The sequence below is a fragment of the Trichosurus vulpecula genome, chromosome 5 (assembly GCF_011100635.1).
Source record: "Trichosurus vulpecula isolate mTriVul1 chromosome 5, mTriVul1.pri, whole genome shotgun sequence".
NCBI classification, from domain to species: domain Eukaryota; kingdom Metazoa; phylum Chordata; class Mammalia; order Diprotodontia; family Phalangeridae; genus Trichosurus; species Trichosurus vulpecula.
In genome coordinates this window covers 291,027,467-291,048,411 of record NC_050577.1, presented here as the reverse complement: position 1 = coordinate 291,048,411, position 20,945 = coordinate 291,027,467, and the positions used below count along the sequence as shown (strand labels likewise).

General features: G+C 44.9%; 1 protein-coding gene across 1 annotated transcript in view; it reads right to left on the bottom strand.

Annotated features, from left to right (window-relative positions):
• Positions 1 to 20,945, bottom strand: part of BTBD11 (BTB domain containing 11) — a 365,146-nt gene that overhangs the window by 68,821 nt on the left and 275,380 nt on the right.

Sequence of the window (20,945 nt, the reverse complement as noted above, 5' to 3'; positions counted from 1 at the left end):
GCAGGTATGATAAAAGTGAGGAGATTCTTTTAGCTACAGAATCGAGGAAGACTGTCTATCATACAGTCGACCAACTGATGAATCAACAAGCATTTACTAAGCACCTACTGTAACCAGGTTTGTGCTAAGACAAAATGCAATCACCCCTCCCCTCAAAGAGCTTACATTCTAATGACAGAAGACAGCAAATAAATGTCTAAGTATGTGTGAACTGTATACAGAATGAGAGATATCATAGATATACATTCTGGCTTGAAGCAGGAAGACCTCGGCTGATTATAGGATCATAGCTTTAGAGTTTAGAGGGACTTTAGAGGTGATGGAGTCTAACTCCTGCCCTTTACAGATGAGGAATCTAAGGCCGAGAGGGCATCACTCGACCAGGATCGAATAGCTAATCCCATCTGATTGGGATTTTTAACCCCACTTTAACTTGTCTTCCTCCAGCTGGACACTCTCCTGTACCATTCTGCCTCAGAAATAGCTGGCTGTTGTGACCCTGGGCAAATCACTTAACCTCAGTGACCCAGGCAATGTTCTATGACCAGAAGTTGCAGAGAAGGGGTAAATCTGCCTTGGTAGAGGGACTTTCCTAATTTGAGAGTTCATTCCCACTGAAATTTCCGGTCCAGTCTCTAACCCTATTTTAACAAAATGAATACAAGGCAGGTTGGGGGCTGCTGGGAGGACCAGGAGAGGACTCCTGTAGAAGGTGGAATTGGAGCCAAGATTCCAAGTGCCAAACAGTGGAGGTGAGGAGGGGGGATCATTCCAAGCATGGGGAACAAACAGAGAAAAGGCATCCTCCCTTTCCCTACTCCTCCATCTAGTTTCCTGTGAGGACAGTGCTCCATGTTTCTCCTCCTTTCTTCTGAGGACCATAGTGGTGCCTGGAACTTGGAGGGTGTCTGAGAAGGAGAATACTCTCCACTGTTTTCAGGTTTTCAAATCAGTGCTTTCATAATCCCCCCTTCCCCCCCACCCCATGAAGTCAATCAGGACAGGCAGCAGGCAGCATGGGATGGGGCACAACAAGGACTGCCAGCTCAGGAGTCAGAAGGATGGGGTTCAAACATTGATTTGGGGACTTATTTCATGGGTGACCTTGGGCAAATAATTTCAAGCCCCCGTACCCCAGCTTTTCATCTGTAAAATGAGGAGATTGGATTGATGAATTCCTAGGTTCTCTCTTAAGCCTACCAACTTCCACAAGTGACTGTGATATCCTCAGAATGGGAGTCCCCTCCAAGGACAGATTTTAACTCATCTGTGCCAGCTACTCTCGGGTGACTCTTGTCCATGTCATCCCATAAGCTTGACTCAGAAAGTCCATTTAATGTCCAGGGCAGCTGATGGACTAGGGCCCATCTGCATTTTCTATCACACATTTCCCTATTTTACAGATTAAGAAGCTGAGGTACAGAGAGATTAAGTAACTTCTCCAAAGTCACGCAGTTAGTAAAGTAATAAAGTTGGGACTCAAATATAGGTAGTCTCTCCTGCCACCATGGCATAGTAGCTAAGCACTGGACTTCGACTCAGAAGACCTGAGTTCAAATTCTACTTCAAGACACTTGCTAGCTGTGTGACTCCAGGGAAGTTACTTTATCTCCCTCCGCTTCAGTTTCATCTATAAAATGAGGGAGTTGGACTCCAATGTCCTTCCCAGCTGTCAATCTATGATACTTTGATCCTGACTCCACATGGAGTATTCTTTTCACACACTACATTGGTTACGGGAGGCCAAATCTGTTGAGCAAAGCTATCAACCCTGCCCCCTAGTGTTCACAAATCCATTGGCAGGGGGGTAGTGGGGAAAGCAGGGCAATTGGGGTTAAGTGACTTGCCCAAGGTCACACAGCTAGTAAGTGAGTCAAGTGTCTGGGGTCAAACTTGAACTCAGGTCCTCCTGACTCCGGGGCCAGTGCTCTATTCACTGCACCACCTAGCTGCCCCACAAAAAGTGCTTCTATAAATACTGTAGGATATATAAGACCTTTCCCTCAGTCTTTGAACACCTTGGATTAGATGTCCGAGACTGGTATCATTAAGTTAAAGGGTACGTACTGTTTAGCGACTTTCCCAGTGTATTTCCCAGACTGGTTTCCAAACAATTCAGGGTTCCATAATGGGATATTGTGGTCCCATGGCCCTGATGACATTTAGTATTTTTATATTTTGTCCTTATCTTTACTCTGGCCCAGAGGCATAAAATTCCCTAAGTAGATAAATGTCATTGGGAAATGTTTAACAAAATAAATCAATACAATGTATTTGTGGTTTCCTAAGTTGATAAGCCCCAGGCAGGGATCATTTCTACTTGTCTGATACCACTCATCTGCTCTGTTCTGTCCATTTGAAGGTAGCTGAAATTGGGCTCTAGATTGGTGAATTCATGAAGGCTCCAAAGAAATCCATCTCTTTTTGGAATATAAAACAGGGCTATACAGCTCTTTTTGTGGTGTCAAAGAACTGGAAATTGAGGGCATGTCCAACAGCTGGGAATGGATGAACAAGCTGTGGCATATGAATGGAATACTATTGCGCTATAAACAATGATGAGCAGGCAGATTTCAGAAAAACCTGAAAAGATTTACATGAACTGATCCTGAGTGAAGTGAGCAGAACCAGGAGAACATTGTGCATAGTAACTGCCACCTTGTGCCATGACCAACTTTGACAGACAGCTTTCCTCAGCAGTACAATGATCTAAGACAATTCCAAATGCTATCCTTATCCAGAGAAAGAACTATGGAGTCTGAATGTAGATTGAAGCACACTATTCTCTCTCTCTCTCTCTCTCTCTCTCTCTCTCTCTCTCTCTCTCTCTCTCTCCTTTCTTGTGGTTTTCCCTTTTGTTCTGATTCTTTCATAACATGACTAATGTGGAAATAATGTTTAATATGATTGTACATGTATAGCCTATATCAGATTGCTTGTTGTCTTGGGGAGCGGGGAAGGGAAAGAAGAGGAGAAGGGAGAATAATTTGGAACTCAAACTCTTATCAAAGTGAATGTTGGAAACTAAAAAAAGCCCAAACCAAAAAAACCAAAAACAGTGCTATAAATGTGGAGCCAAGCAGAATCAACTTCCAGTCCTAGGCCAGTCCTGCATGGGTCTGATTCCCTGTGTACAGTCCCAACTCTCAAATCACTATTGGCAGTTTGGGGTGGTCAGAAAGTGAAAGAATAGATTTTCTTGTATCTTTTCATGTATGAGTGCAAACCACAAGGGTTGGGTATGTTGTTTTGTTCAGTTATTCAGGTGTGTCTGACTCTTTGTGACCCCATTTGGGGTTTTCTTGGCAAAGATACTGGAGTGCTTCACCATTTCCTTATCCAGCTCATTTTACAGATGAGAAAACTGAGGCAAACAGGGGAAGTGACTTGCCCAGGGTCACACAGCTAGTACATGTCTGAGACCAGATTTGAACTTAGGAAAATGAGTCTTCCCAACTCCAGGCTTGTCACTCTATTCATTATGGTGCCACCTAGCTATGCTAGTCATAAATGCCATAGGTAGGGATGTGGCTGAGTTAGTGCACCTTCAGGTTCTGAACCAGATGGGGCGGTGATTTCATAGCAAGTGTGGCAGATTTGGAGTCCAAGTATCTGGGTTCAAATCCTCTGTGAACTGGCAAAAGTCACTTTCCAAGGTAGTGGAGAGAGACAGGAAGACCTAGGTTCAAATCAAGCCTCTGATACATACTATGTGACCATGGGCAAGTCACTTATCCACTCCTTGCCTCAGTTTCTTCTTCCACAAAATGAGGGGATTGAATGAGATGGCTTCTAAAACTCATTCATCTTTGAGTCTATGATCCTATGGCCTATCTGGGACTCAGTTTCTTCATCTATAAGATGAGACAAGGAGACTAGATGGCCTCTGAGGACCTTTCTAGCTCTAAATCATTATACTATGAAACTCTGTCTTTACTATCTTCATGATCTAGGATAAGTCACTTAACCAGCTGGAGCTTCAGTTTACAAAATGAGGGCTTTAACTTGATGTCCAAGATGTGCAATAAAGATTTACTGGATTGAATGAATTGAATCATGCCACTGTTTTCTAGACATTTCCTTATTTTCGCTGTTTTCTCTGGATCCTTTCCAGATTAGAGAGAGGGAATTAGAAGGTCAACAGCAGTTTGAGCAGTGCGCTAATTCCAGGGAAATAGGTAGTGGCAGAAAAGAGGATAAATTGATGGGAGAAAATGTGTAGCACTGGTTTCCATAGCAATACCCACTGTAATTATGTGACATCTGCATGCAAATAGAGCTCAGGGATGGAGGAATTCACCGCAAGCAGGGCAGGACCACAGCATTACCTGGGCCATCTGGAAACCTCTGGTAATGAGCTTTGATTGATAGCTTTCTGCATTCCAGAGGGTTGAGTGTCTCAAGCACTCATCCCTCTCTGTCTTTTCCAAATATGTAAACATTTTGGATGGAAATACACATACGTCAATGGTGCTGTGACCCTACTGATGCAGGTGTTCCCTCCTGTGATGGAGATTGCAGCCCATTCTGGGTGACTCTAATTCATGTCCTTCTGTAGTTTTCTGGGGGTAGGGGTGGGGATCATAGCTCTAGAACCAGAAGGGACCTCAGAGGCCATGTAGTCCAACTCCTTCAATTTACAGAGCTGTAAACCCAGATTGGGAAACATGAAATATATGCTCAAGGACACACTGGTAGTTAAGTATCAGAGGTGAGATTTGAACTCAGGTCCTCGGATTCCAGAGCTAGTGTTTCAAGGCTTCCTCACTTTCTTTTGATATTGCTACAGCAACGGAGCTGTCCATGGTACCCAGAGTTCTCACCCTTTGACCAGGCATTTTTCCTCAGACATTTCTTTGAAGACAGCCTTCATTTTGACATCGTAATTCCTGGTTTATAAGGTCTTACAGCCAGTTCATGCCTGGTATATCCCCTTCCACTACCCTCTGGGTGGTACTCATTTTTAATTTTTTTTCTCATACTGCAATGTATTATACTGACATCTAACTTTGCTTAAAAGAGGACCTTTGTTTCAGGTGGACATCTGGGGTCATTGAAAGAACTTTACAATATCCCAAAAGAATCCCTGCTTCCTTTTGTACTTCTGTTCAGTTGTGGGTCCATTTCACTGTCCACTTGCAGTGCCTGGCCAGCTGAGCCCATCCAGCTGCTTATGACAATCTGGACAATAGGCTTTCTTAATCTACTTGTTTCCCCTAGTTGGATAGTCAGGCGACCTTTTCTGAGGGGTTACAAATCTCATCCAGGAGGCTCTGCAATGTTCCAGGGTTTGATGGGATCAACACAAATCTTTCTAAAATGCCTACTCTCTTATCTACTTAAATAAAGGATGCAGAACACCATCTAGTCTTTTATTGAATAGAGCTGTCTCAGGGTGGTCTTCCATTCACTACCTGTGTCACCTTGGGGGGGGGTAAGGTGGGTTGGATTAGGTTCCTTCTAGTTCTAAATCTATGATCTTATGATACAAGATACCATGGCAGGAGAGAGAGAGACAGAGACAGAGAGAGAGAGGGAGAGAGAGAGAGATAGAGAGAGAGAGAGAAAGAGAGAGAGAGAGAGAGAGAGAGAGAGAGAGAGAGAGAGAGAGAGAAAGAGAGAGAGACAGAGAGAGAGAGAAAGAGAGAGAGAGAAAGAGAGAGAGAGAAGGGAGGGAGTTGGCTCCTACTCATCAGAAGTCTCCAAATGGAGCTTAGGTATTATGGAGGAGATTCCTGCCCAGGTGCTGGTTAGTCTAAGTGACCCCTTTTGCTCTGGATCTTATGGTCCTAATTTGTTGCTCCTAATCTTCTCAGGGCTTGAGAATCAGATAACTGTTAGAAGTGTATCTAAAACAAGAGTAAATAGGCCTGTATGAGGGCCTGAGAAGGTCCTACTATATATATATATATATAGTGTGTGGTTTTTGGTGCATATACTTCATAGGATCATAGTTTTAGAGCTAGAAGGGACCTCAGAGACCACCTAGGCAAACGTCTCAGTTTACAGAAATGGAACTGAGGTCCAAAAAGTTTAAATGACTTGTCCAAAGTCACACTGGTAGTTATTGTGAGAAGTAAAATTTGAACCCAGGTCCTCCGGCTCCAGTGCCACTGTATTTTCCACTGTATTGTCATTACATTTATTTCAGTTGCTCAAAAGTCTTTCTCCATTTTCTCTCACCATGTTTCTGTTTTGTTATGGACAGGTTAATATGAGTAACTCCCATTCTATAGTGCTTTAAGGCTCACAGAATGCTTTCTTCATAATAATTCTGAGATTGTATGACTATTATTGTCTCATTTTACTGACGAGGAAACTGAGCCTCAAAGGATCAAATGACTTCCCCATGGTTACACCGCTAGTAAAATGTTAGGATTGGAACCCAGGTCCTGGGACAGCAAATCTAGCTGCAGTTCCACTATGCGTTGCCTACTCAAATTAGGTGCCAGAGAACTGAGTTCCAGCTGAGTGATGTGTGAGTGCATTTGCACACACACACACACACACACACACACACACACACACACCTCTCAAAACAGGACGAGCTATTGATCATCAGACAGGGGTTCCAGATTGCTACTGCTCCCTTAAATTCTAATTTAGTCTCACAAGCATTTACTAAGCAGCTACTGCATGCAAGGCACACAAACAATGTAGTGTAGTAAATAAAAGAAATAAGCCTTTGTGTCAAGAAAACTTGGGTTCAAATCCTACCTCTCACACATAATGGCTGAATGACACTAGGTAAGTCATTTACTTTCTCAGCAGTCCTAGCACTATAAATGACTGAAGATTTGATTTATCTAGATTGGTGGAGGGAGCTTCCACACTGGGAGTCCCCTATGTCCTATAACTACAGTTCTGGTTAACAAAAAAAGTACAAAAGCATGGTGCTAGCTGCTTAGGGCACAAAAACTGAACAGAAGACATTCCCTGACTTCAATGACTTGCCATTCTACTGTAAACAGAAATAAATAGTTACATGTATATGTGTGTGTGTGTATATATATATATATATATATATATATAGCTATACACACATATACACACAAACGTCTATATCTATATATGCAAATGTATGTCTGTATACACATACACACAAATGTTTGTGTATTTATATGTGTGCGTATGTATGTATGTATTTTTGTGTATGTGTGTATATATAATACACACAGACACACATTATATATATGTGTGTGTGTGTGTGTGTGTATAATTTGATGAGAGAGGGCCCTAATAACTAAGGAGATCAGGAAAGACTTCCCTTAGGAGGTGACCCATGAATTGAACTTTAATGGGATCCAAAGAAGCCTAGGTGAAGAGGAATTATATTCTAGACATGGAGCAAAAGCCTGGAGGTGGGAGATGGAGTGCCAGGTTCAAGGAAGAGAAGACAGGCCAGTTGGACTGGAATGTGTGGGGAGCATAAAAGGGGAAAACCTTCAATAAAGCCTAGGAATCAGAATCCCTCGGCCTCCCCAGACCAAAATCCCTTCTCTTGTACCCACTTAAATGAATTGCACTCTCCATTAGAATATAGGTGGCCTGAGGGCAGGTACCATCTCACTTTTTTATCTGTAACCCCCCGAGTTTAACACAGTGCCTGGCCCACTGCAGAAGCTTCATGCATGTTTACCCTTTCAATCACTCCTTAGTTTCTTCCATCATTGAAGCAAATATTTACTGAGCAACTTCTCTGCGCTCGGTCTTGATAGAAATACAAAGATAAACATTCAGTCTCTGACCCTAAGGACCAATAACTCAAAAGAGGAAATAAGTCATATGCCAGGATAGCTCGAATAGCAAACAGAATGTGATAAGGAGCGAAGAGAGGAGATGGATAAATTGCAATGACACTTTGGAGGAGAAAGCAATGGCCTCTGGCTGGGGGAGGAGAGGGACTCTGAGGGGGAAATCAAGGAAAACTTCAAGGGGGAGGTAGCATCTGAGTGGGATACTTCCTCTAAGCCTTGGAGGATCACTTTATGAAGATGTCTAGAAAGCAGAGGGGCTTGTCTGGGTTGGCTTAGACCACTTCCCCTCTCCCAGTGCTCTGCATACAGTTGGCCCCTAATAAATGTTTGCTCATCTGAACCTGTCCACCCTACACTCTTTGTTGCCAACCACATTTTCCTCCTAGCATTGTTCCTCTGAGATAATAATATCTCACGGTGATAATATTAAATATAAAATTATGTGCCACAAAATACCTATTACTTTTTTGGAGCCATTTAAGATATTAAAATAGGTTTGGTTTTGTTCATTTGCCTGTAAAATTTCCCTGCTTTCCCTTTATCCTGGGAGTGGGGGTGGGTGGGGCAGACGTTCCAGAGATCAGTATTTAGGGGTTTAATCTGTGCATTTCTAGACTCCAAGCATTGGATCTGAGATTGAGAGCTGGAAGGGCCCCTTGGAGTTAGCTGTTCCAATCCCCTCTTTAAGGAGTCTGCCAAAGGTCACACAGCCAGTGAGTCACAGAGCCCAGGCGTCAACCCAGTTCTCTGACTATAAATCCAGCACACTTTCTCCTGTGCCGTGTTGCTTCTCCAAATTCCTAGGTTTCTGAAGGGATTTCCTGACAATCATCTTAGAAACAGGCAGATCACAGAAGTATTATTTTCCCCACTTTACAGATAAGGAGACAGACTCAGAACGGATTCCATAGTAATGGCTAGTGCTCGAATTATAGGATTTAGAGCTAATATGGGCTTTGGAGATTATCCAGTCCAATTCTTTCATTTTTGCAGATGAAGAAACTGAGGCACAGAGAAAGAACAGACTATATGGCCAGGGTCACAGGGAGTTATTGGCAAAACTGGATTCCAACCTAGTTATCAAGGTATTGGTAAATGTCCGAGCTATTCCTCAAACCCTGAGCTCTTCTGATCACCCTAGCCTCACCATCACCTGTCCTCTCTGTGCAAAGATCATCAGCATCTTCACCCCCCAAAAAACAAAACAAGACCAAACTGACTGCATGGATTGATTGTCAAAAAAGTCCAAGAAGGGCTTGTGGTGATTATGTCACAGAATCATAGATTTAAGCCCCAGAAAGACCTGGAAGATTATCTCTTCTAACCCCTTCATTTTACAGAGAAGGAAACTGAAGCTCAAAGGAGTCAATTCATAATTCAATTCAATAAACATTTATTAAGCACCTACTATGTGCCAGGCATTGTGCTAAGCACACAGTCAGGGATGGAGCTCAGATCATAGGACTTAGAATGGAAGAAACTTTGGGGATCATCTAGTCCAACTCCCTCATTTTACAGATGGAGAAATTGAGGCCTTGAGAGGGGAAGGATATTGCCCACTGTCACACAGATAGTAAGTGACAAAGTTGGTAATGGAAATCGGCTCTTCAAAGAGTGATGGATCTGGAGTCAGAGGACGTAAGTTCAAGTTCCACCTTTGACACTATCTATATGACCCTGGGAAAGGAACTTAACCTCTCTGGGCCTCAGTTTCCTCATCTGTAAAATAAGGGGGCTGGACTAGATGCACTCTCAGGTCCCTCCCAGCCTGGGAACTCCAGATCCATTTCTCAATCTAAGGCACCATGTTGGCCAGCACTGGCTAAAAGAGGCGGGACCATTTTTGTATCCGTTGAGCACTGGAGATACTTTGGAGGAAAGGATGAGTCCCTTAACCCTGAAAATGGAGACCTCCTTTACAATGAGGACATCAAAGTCTCTGGAGAATGGTTACATAAGCCAAGAGCTGCTGCAAGGACTTGGTAACTGCTGAGTGGTAATTTCTGGTAATGTCAGCATCCAAAAGAGTAAGGGCACGTGAAAATGGTGGTCATCGACTCTACTGTCAATGATGCTTGAAGAGGTTCCTTGGAGGGTTGAGGGGGTAGAGTGGGCATGGAGGGCAAAGAAGAAAGGCAGCCAGGAAAGGGGAGAGCAACTAACCTTGGTGGACTCAGAGGAGCAGGGCTTGGATCTCTGCTCTACCACTAAAAAGGAGGGGGGACTCTGGGCAAGTCATTACCCCTAATGGGGGGGGTGAACTAGATGGCCCCTTAGGGCCCTTCCCTCTCTAAATCTATGGTCTTTGGACATGCATGTGTGGCCTTGGGCAAGTCTTTAGGGCTTCCATTTCCTCATCTGTAAAATGAGGTGAATGGACTAGGTGACCTCCAACACCCGGTCCAGCTCTAAACTTATGGCTTTTTGATCCTCTGATGCATATTTATGTAGGTTTTTACGGTTGCACACAGACGGTTGGATGGGATCTTAGGGACCATCGAAACCCCTTTTTGTGCCATGCATCTCTTTAGGGATAATCACCAGTCTGTTGAGACTTACAGAGCCCTTCTCAGAATTATGTTGTTAAACGAAGAAAATGCTACATTTTAGTTCAATATTAGTGAAAGTAAAGACATTTTCCCGTCTAAAATCAGAAACCTGAAATCTACCCGTGGGAAATTGATTGAAGGTAGATAGTAGGGGGTCTGCTGACCTCCAGTTAAGAACCACTGATGCAGGCCAGTCCAGAACTGAATAGGAGTCTAATCTACAATCTCCCCGAACAGACATCCTCCAGTGCTCCTGTTTCAGTCAACCAATCAATGAGCATTTATTAAACACCTGCTGTGTGTCAGGCATACAGGGACAAAAACAGTCACAGTCTCCAATATATTTATATTCTACTGGGGGGCATGTCTTTGGGCTGGAATTTGAACCCAGGTCTCCTGGTGCCCAAGTCTAGAGTTCCATTGTCTGCTGATTGGGGGCAGGAACTTGAAAATTTAAAAGGAAGATAATTAAAATGACTAGGAGTAAGGTGAACTCTGCCTCTTCGAAGTAACCAGATTGAAAGGAGGGCATGACAATGATACATGGATGGGTCTCAGGAGACTGTAATTCCAGGACATAAATTATGTATGGGACGTTAGAAGCAAGAGAGTCAGCGGCTGCCAGGGAACTCTGATTTTAACCACAGTCATAGAAAAGAGAGGGCAGAGATCTCCAGAAAAATAGCTACGGTGGGGGGAGAGATGCTTAAAGAGGGAAGGGGGGTAGGCACATGCTTCTCCTTCCAAAAAGATCACCATAGATAGGCACATGAGAAAAACAAAGGACTGGAGGAGGCTTCCAGGGTCATCTAATCTCCACTCCCCACCCCACCCTGCAACTCCAGTTTCATTGTAGGTCTATCCTCAAACCACTGTCCAAAGGACAATGCAGCTTTCCATCCAGTTTTCAGAAATCATGGTATTTGTGTTGATGGCACATTGAAAAAACTCGGGTTTATTGAAATCCAACCCCTGACACTTACTAGCTGTGTGATCCTGGGCAAGTCGAAAACTTCTTCATGCCTCAGTTTCCTAACCTATAAAATGGGGATAATGGTACCTGTGTTATTAGCCTGAGAACCATTGGTGGATAGAGAGATGGCCAGGAAGACTCTTACGAGACTTGATGCAGGACCCTGGGCAAGTTCCTTAAAGCCTCGGTGCCTCAGTTTGCTAATCTGTCAAGTGGGCACAATAACACTTGAATTACTGAGAGCTGTTGTGGCATGGTGGAAAGAGAGGCGACCTGCGGGATCTGGGTTCAAGTCCAGTCTTTGACACATATTGGCTTTGTTACTGAACCACACTCTGAGGGTATTCTCCCTGCCTATCCCGCATGCTTGGAATTCTCTCCCTCTTCCCTGCTGCCTCCTGGATTGCCCAGCTTCCTTCAAGACTCAGCCCAAATCCTGTGTCTGCAGGAAGTCTGTCCCAGGTGTGGACAGTGCCTTATATAAGCTTATCACCCCCGTGCCTGGGAGTGTGCTCTGCACACGGCGGTTACTCAATAGCTGTCTGTGGTACTTGATTTGTTGAATGGAGAGTCGTTAGGTCCATTTAAAAAATCACTGAACTAGGAAAATGGGCATGGATTGGATCCATTATATGACTGCTAGGCAAGCACTTCGTAAAGCTCCACGTGCTATTGAAGAGTGAGTTGTGCCTGCATCATTGAGCTCAGCTCCCCTCCCCACCCCATTTTACAGATGAGAAGACCGAGGCTCATTTTGAAAAGGACTCGTCCATTCTGTCTCTGAGTCTGGACTTTCGGTCGCCAAAGAGGAACGTAAATGTGGAAATACTGCTTCCTTAAGGAGAGCCAAAGTAATGCTGGCTAGTATTTATACAGCACTCTAAGGATTGCAAAGTGAATTAATTACAGTAAGTAACACCTAGCACCTACCGTGAGCCAGGTGCTATGCTAAGGGCTCTACAATTGTTGTGTCACTTGAGCCTCATAATAGCCATGAGAGGCAGGGGCTATAAATACCCCCATCCTACAGCTGAGGAAACTGAGGAAGACAGAGGTTAAGTGACTTGTCCAGGGCTATACAGCTAGTAAGAATCTGAGGGTGGATTTGAACTCAAGCCTTCCTGAATCCTGCGCTCCGTGCACTGTGACACCCCCTAGCTGCCAGAGTTCTGCTAATGTGATCTGGCAGAGTCAGGCGTCAGGGCCCAGATGTCCTTGCTTCCAGACCACTGTTCCTTCCATCACATGTTACCTAAACCTTGATTCATGACTCTAAAGAATTCTGACTCTGAAAGAAGTCACAATTTTAATAAAAATGGAGATAATGGCCCTGCGTTAGGAGAGGCAGTGTGGTTCAGTGAGAAGAACATTGGACTGGTGGTCAGGGGACCACTTAGAACAGGGGATGTTACAACTGGGAGGAGCCTTAGAATAGGGAATGCCAGAGCTGGGAGGGGCCTTAGAATAGGGAATGTCAGAGCTGGGAGGTAGGTTAGAACAGGGAATGACAGAGCTGGGAGGGGCCTTAGAACAAGGGACTGTCAGAGCTGGGAGGGGCCTTAGAACAAGGGAATGTCAGAGCTGGGAGGGACCTTAAAACAAGGGAATGTCAGAGCTGGGAGGGACCTTAGAGCAAGGGAATGTCAGAGCTTGAGAGGGGCCCTCGAACAGGGAATGTCAGAGTTGGAAGGCAATCACAGAATACAGAAACAGAAGTGGAAAGGACCTCATCAGCATCCAGTCCAACACACCCATAAAGGGAATTCCTCCTATAACACAGTTTCTGCTTGAAGAGGGAGGTGAGAGGGAAGCCAGTCCACTGCCAGGCTGCCTTGGCCACTTCTGGATAACTCTGGACCATTATTTGGAAGTTTGTCCAGACCTCCAGCCTACATCAAGCTCTTTTTCAGCTTCTACCACCCCCCCACCTTGGTTCTGCCCTCTGGGGCCAACCAGTCTAATCCTTTGTCCTCAGGCCACTTCAGGGGACAGAATGCCCCCTCACCAGAAGGTGACCAGGAGCAATAGTGAGTGTGTTTTAAATCAACCTTGATAAGTTAGATCCTGGAAGTCATCAAGTCGGCCTGGAGACCCTGTCTAGCAGCCGGGTTAGCAAATTTACTGCCTGGGCTGTTTTCCATGGTCTGTGAAACCCAGGGGTCTGTTGGCAGCTGCCAATATCATTATTTCTGAAAGGATTTTTAAAGAGTGGAAACTTGGCAGCTGGGCTGGGTGGTTAAAAGCAGCCTGAACTCAGAGGGAGCTGCTGCTAGCTTCTGTTTCTCTGAACACCCCCTTCCACTCTGCCTGTGTCTGATATCTTGTGTTGTCTCAGGCCCTGTGGCCTTGGGGAGGGAAAGGTGAAAGGGCTTGTCAAACAGGTGGCTTCTGAGAAGGCTTTAGGCTGGACCCTTTCAAGGCCAAGCTCAGGGCTCAGTAAACCTCCCAGTGCTATAGGAATTTGAGCCGCTGTTATGAGGAAGGCATCCTCCTTCACCAGAACTAGGACAGGAAGGGAGCCGGGCAGTGTGGTTCATGGCATTGGACTCAAAGTCAGAAAGCTGGTGTTGACGCTGGCCTTGCCACACACCAGCAGGGGGACCTTGGGTGAATCACTTAGGGTTTCTCAGTCATAGGATGAACAGAGCTATAGATTTAGAGCTGGAAGGGGCCTCAGAGTCCAGCTCCCTCATTTTTTGAATGAGAAAACCAAGGCATGAAGTAACAGTTAAATGACTTGCCAAGGGTCACACAGCTAGTGTCAGAGATAGGATCTGAACCCAAGTCTTTGACTCCAAAGGGCAGCTGGGGGTGCCTTAGAGGCTAGCGTGCCAGGCCTAAACTGAGGAAGATGCATTTTTCTGAGTTCAAATCCAGCCTCCGACTCTTACTAGCTGTGTGACCTTGGGCAAGTCACTTCACCCTGTTTGCCTCAGTTTTCTCATCTGCAAATGAGCTGGAGAAGGAAATGGCAAACCACTTTAGTATCTTTGCTAAGAAAACCCCAAATGAGGTCACAGAAAGTCAGACATGACTGAAAATGACTGAACAACAATCTTGACTACAAGGCCCATTGCTTTTTCCAAGCTGACTTCTCTTTGACTTTGTCCCAGAATGGGGAGCATACTTCCTGGTGGGGCAGGGGGATCCATACTTTCTCCCTTGGATGACCAATACCACCTCTATGTCTTGTCTCAGGGGCCTTCCCTGCCCTTTCCTAACCATGAGTGTACCCTCAACATCCCTTCTCCCACCATGAATGGGGCTTTGTTCTAAAGCTGAGATATCAGACACACAATGTGTGGCCAGAAGCAGATTATAACATAATTGGGAAATATTTAACCAAATAAAAATACAGTAAAACACAGAAAATGCCAATATGCGGTTTTCTAAGTCAATACATTCCTACAGGGTTCTTTATGTATGGTTTAGCAAAGCCTGTTTCCATTTGAATTGGACAGCAATGATACCACCAGAGTACTATGACTCAGCCAGAAATCTTCCTGGGGCAGGGCTGGGGGCTTTCTCCTTCCCTGGCAGAGCGTAATTCCTCCCCATGGCTCCTTCAATTCCTGGGCTTTGATTTGAGACCCTTCCTGACCCATCTCCTTAACTACTTCCCTGGGGTCCCGTTTCTGTGCTTGCCCTTTTCCTGGTCCCATCCCCCTTGTACTGTGACCCTCAGGAGGCTGGGTGCTAGACTCTCCCTAGACTGCCCCTTTCTTCTGGTACTCATGTTCTATCTCCTATCTCCTCTTCTCTCCCCCATCTGTTCTTGCACTAGACTTTACAGTTATTGTTTGGAAAATGAACATCAGACCTCTCAACTTCAGAAGGCTTGTTGGGAAGATCAGATGAGGTGATATACGTGGAAACACTTTCTAGACTCGAGACCAACGCAGATGTCAGGTGCTGTTACTGGATCGCATTATGATTACAAGGCAAGTTAGAAATGCCTGGAAACCCTGTGTAGTTTTTTTCAGGACCATTAATGAACTTAGAAGTGTCTCCAGGCCTGGTCTGCTGAAGCAACTTAGGTTCTTAGATCTAGGGGTAGGAGGGACCTTGGAAGCCATCTGGTCCAGCCCCATCAATTTACAGACGAAGAAACTGAGGCCAGGAAGGTTCAGTGAGAGGAGAGGGAGAGAGAGAGGAGAGGGGGAGAAAAACAGTGAGGGAGAGAAAGAGAAAGGGGTAGAGAGGAAGAGAGAGAAGGGGAGAAGAAGAGAGGAGAGAAAGAAGACAGGAGAGAAGGAGAGGAAGGGAAGGAGAGAGAGAGACAGAGAGAGAGAAAGAGGGAAGGAAGGAGGGAGGAGAGGGGAAGAGAGAGAAGAGAGGGGGAGAAGGAGAGAGAGAAAAGGGGAGAGAGAGAGAGGAGAGAAAGGAAAGGAGAAGAGAGAGGGAGGGAGAGAGGAAGGGAGGGAGAGAGAGACAGAGAGAGAGAAAAAGAGAGAGAGAGAAAGAGAGAGAGAGACAGAGAGAGAGAGAGAGAGAGAGAGAGAGAGAGAGAGAGAGAGAGAGAGAGAGAGAGATTGAAGAGGGGAAGAGAGAGAAGAGAGGGGGAGAGGGAGAGAGAGAGAATAACAGCCCAGAGAGAGATGAGAAAGTAAAAGAGAGGAAGAGGGAGAGGGGAGAAAAAAGAGAGGGAGGGAGAGAATAAAGAGAAGAAGCAAGGCAGGGGTTGGGGGAGAGAGAGAATGAAGAGGAGGAGGAGAGACAACTAAATGGGATGGGGGAGTGCTTCTCCAGCAGTACGTGATGCCAGCCAGTAAGACTGAAGTTAATGAGGAAATGAGGAAAAGGAAAGCCCCAGGAGGACTCATCCGCAGCGTCTCTTTCCCTGCTTGGAGCCCATTTCTTTGCACAGCTCAGCAAGTCTGGATTCCGCACACCCCAGACCTTTAAGAAAATTCCACAGTGAAAGGTATTTAGCTGTCAGCAAAAATATATATACATATATAGTGGATTTATGGGCCCTGAGGAACAAGGGAAAGTAAATGCCATGTAATTTTATTTATTTATTTATTTTTAAGGAATGAGTGATGCTGTTGGCTTTGGTCTGTTCTCCGTGTCTTGACTTGGTGAAGTAACTTTGCTAGGAGTCAAGCTGTCTGGTTCAGTCAAGTAGAGGGCTCTGAAGGTGTCATGAGAGTGTTGACTGTGGGGTGGCCTGGGACAGTAATGCAGGGGCCTCTTTCCTTCTGGCCAGTTAGGGTGAAGGAAGAGACAAACACCAGCCTTTGCAAATAGTTCCCCTGAGAGTGCCCAGGTGGACCTTATCCCACAGCTCAGCTCCGCTTGTCTCCAACATGGGGTGGATGCAACATGCATCCCCTCTCATTCAGTGCCCTTTGTGGGGCACCTTTCTGGAAAGCAAATCAATGTGGTAGCCAAATAGCCCCTGACCCCAGTTTGCTTACAGGAAATAAACACAGCTTACTTTGGGGATACGTTGAATTCTCCTAGTCGAATGTAAGCTCCATGAGGGCAGGGACTTTTTCGGTTTTGCCTTGTGACTAGCACAGTGCCTGGCACATAGTAGGTGCTTAATAAGTACTTGCTGATGGATTTAAGGTCCCTTCTAACTCTAAGTCTATGATTCTATGAGTCCCCATAGAGTGGAAGCTCCTTGAGGGCAGGGACTGTTCTGTTTTTGTCTTTGTGTCCCCAGTGCAAAGTACCTGGCACATAGTAGGTGTTACTAAATTCTTGCTGAACTGGATTGAATCAAATGCTTCAGCAGGATTCAGAAAAGAAACTAAGAGTGATATGAAGGCGAACAACATTTGTAACCATTGAGAGTAGGTCTGAACATTAGAAGGAAGGCCAGCTACCACCTGTGGTCAGAAACAAGCCTCTACCACACCCCTGTGGTGAAGTCCTGGGCAACTGAGTCCGGAAGCCACAGGTTGCATCCTGCAAGGACAGAAGGTCTTTAAAAGCTCTCCCACTGGCAAATGCAGAAGGATTTTCTGTGATTATGTGCTACTGGGCACGCACCTGTCAAATTTTGCCTTATCTTCCCTTCTTGCCAACTTGGCACTAATTGGCCATCAATGTTATGTGTTAGAACAACCAAGGGATGCTCATTACATTCCTTTGCTTTTTGCCTTGGGTTTGTAGCTGCCCCAAGCCCTCTGAAAACAATGCAGTTTTATTTTCCTGCCTTTCGGGTCTTTCTCAGATTGTCCAGAGGAAAAGACTCTGAGCTGGAAATCAGGTGACTTGGGGTTGAGTCCAGGCTAAGGCTCTTTATCCGTAGAATCCTAGATGTAGAACTTGGAGGCATCTGGCCTCACTCCCTTCATTTGGCAGACGGAAGTACTGAGATCCAGAGAAGTGGGACTTGCTCAAGTTGATGTCAGAGACAGGATTTGAATCTAGGGCTTTCTAAAGTACCCTAGGTTCAGCACTCTGTCGAGTAGGCCACACTACCTCTTGATGGGTGGAGACTGGGTGAGTTACTTCACCTTTCTGTTTAAATGTATAAAAATAATATCATTTCCTTCCAGTTCCTCATGGGTGAGAGAGGCCATTCTTTACAACAGCCCCATGTAGGTAGGCTTCTATTGCATAATTGGCTCCATTTTACAGATGAGGAAACAGAGGCTGGTGACTTGTCCAGGATCACACAACTCATATCAAAGCCAGGATTCAAACACAGGTCCCTCTTCACTTTGGGTTCAGCATTCTTTCTACCACAACCTGCTGCCTTCTTTATCTGGCAGCTGGGTGGTACAATGGATAGTGTACTGGGATCAAAGTCAGGAAGACACCGCCACAGACGCTGGGCAAGTCACTTAACCTCTGTTTGCCTCAGTTTCCTCAAATATAAAAAATGGCGATAAAAATAGAACCTACCTCCCCGAATTATTATGAGAATCAAATAAGGTAATATTTGTAAAGTGTTTAGAACATGGTAAGAGCTATATAAATACTAGCTATTATCTGTAAAATGGGCATAGGAAGCACCTAATAAATGATGGCCTCCTCTCTGCCTCTAAGAATTCCTAGTTTCTTTCAAAGCTCAGCTTAAGTGCTTCAGACAGTAAGCTTCTTTTGATCTCTGAAGGTGCTGCTGTCTCTTCTCCCGAAATACTCTGCCTATACTTTATTTTAAGGGGGTAGCTAGGTGGCACTGGGTCTGGAGTCAGGAAGACCTGAGTTCAAACCCAGCTTCAGACATTTACTAGCTGTGTGGCCTTGGGCAAGTCACTTCACCCTGTTTGCCTCAGTTTCCCCACTTGTAAAATGAGCTGGAGAAGGAAATGGCAAACCCCTCCAGTATCTTTGCCAAGAAAAGCCCAAATGGGGTCAAAAAGAGTTGGACGCAACTGAAAATGACTGAATAAACTTTATTTTACATTGTTTTATATGTTGTCTCTTCCTTTAAACTATAAGTTCCTCAAGGGTAGGAATTGTTTCAATTTTGTCTTTATATTTTCCCAGAGCCTGGCACAGTGTTGTCTGCCTATGCATACACTTGTCTGTCTGTCTCCATCCATCCATCCAGCCATCCATCCATCAATCCATCCATCTGCCTGTTATCTGTCCATGTATATGTCTGCCTGTCTATCTATCTATCCATCCATCAATCCATCTGATCTCTCTCTCTCTATATATGGACTATTTGTGCCTGACCTGTAGTAGAACATTCCGAGCTCCTAGTAGTCTGATCAGCCACAGTTGGACACACTGATAATTAACTCTAGCATAGTTGATGTCATTTTGTTCCTCTTCAAGAATGAAGGATGACAACCAACCATATCTATTTCCTTCCTTCCATAGACCCATCCATCTATCTATCTATCTGTCTATCTATCTATCTATCTATCTATCTATCTATCTATCTATCTGTCTGTCTGTCTGTCTGTCTGTCTGTCTATCTACCCAGCTATCTACCTATCCATCCATCTATCCACCCATCCATCCATCCATCTATCCATCTATCTATCTATCCATCCATGTATTCATCTTTCATCTATCTATCTATCATCTATCTATCTATCTATCTATCTATCTATCTATCTATCTATCCAACTATCCACCCATTCATCCATCCATCTATCTATCTATCTATCTATCTATCCATCCATCCATGTATTCATCTGTCTATCATCTATCATCTATCTATCTATCTATCTATCTATCTATCTATCTATCTATCTATCTATCTATCCAACTATCTACCTATCCATCTATCTATCTATCTATCTATCTATCTATCTATCTATCTATCTATCTATCTATCTATCTACCTTTACCAATGTTGATATAGTTTCATGGAGAGCCTCATATTCCAAGGCATTTTCCATGATAGAAAACAAATGCTTTTACAAACAAAGCAGTTTTCGAGACTGTTCCCATACTTTGTTTCTCCCAAGGTTTCCAACTTTTCTTAAAGATATTTATTTCTGAATAAAATCCCGACAAGGAGCCCACATGTGACTCTGAGGATCAAGGTTGGTCCTGGGGCAGGGTTGGGAGACAGCCCCTGCCCTCTTTGTAGGTGGGGAGCTAGGGGCTAGAACATTGCAGCTGAAAGAGCCCTTTGGGGTCATCTGGTCCAACCTCTTCATTTTGCAGAGGAGGAAAGTGAAGCATGGAGTGATTAAGTGACTTGGCAGAATGGATGGGGACAGGACCGAACCCTGGCCCTTGAACTCCAGATCTAGGGCTCTCTCCCTCACACAAGGCATTTTTGAACCTGAGACTTCTTTCTTTTTGCTGTCGGCAACCTCTGTAGGGGTTAAAACCAGCCTTGAGATGGCTGGGTTGGAGGGTATGACAAATTAAATCACTTTTCTTGTATATGTTCAAATTATCCCAGAGAATGGAATTGTGAATTAACGTGCTTGCCTTCCCGCACCCCTTTCTGTTCAGGCCTGAATTTTCCCCTGATGGTTGGGGGCCTACCTCAGGGTTATTTAATTTGCATTTTTATTGAGGGGGATCCCAGATCTCTAAGTTCATTGGTATGTCAGAGATGATGGGCCCTCGTTCTGCACCTTCATGGTGTTGGGGAGTCACCTGGGAGGTTATGGCAGGTTTAGCTACATGGCCAGCTTGTGTCCAGGCAGGACTCTAACCCAGCATCTTCCGGGCTCAGAGGCCAGCTCTCTCCTTCTGCAATTGCTTTGGGGTATTCCGCCCCCTCCTCACTACTCCCCCCCCCCCCAAGGTTGTTGTCCATGTCATTTTGCATATCTTTGCTTCCTTATCTAGATGCCTGTGGTCCGGGTCTCTCCTCCCCAGCAGAATTTAGATTCCATCGGGTCAGGCCTTTGGAATCCCAGGTCTAGAGTTGGTAGGGACCCGAGAGGCCATGTGGCATAAACCCTTCACTTTATAGATGAGGAAGCTGAGCCCTAGAGGAAACAACTTGTCTAAAGTCACATAAGCAGAAAACACCAGAGGAGTGATTTGAACCCAATCCTCTCACTCTAGGGTTCTTTCCTCTGTAGCCCACTCAGGTGGAGGGGACTGAAGAGGCTCTCTACTGCCATTCCCTCATCTTATGGATAAGGAAATGGAGATCTACTGGATCAAGGTCACATAGGCAGGGACTTGAACCCAGGACCTCAGGCTCCAAAGCTAATACACTTTCTGCTGTAATAGCAACGGCACACAGTGTTAACAAACATTATCTCATTTGGTCCTCGCAAC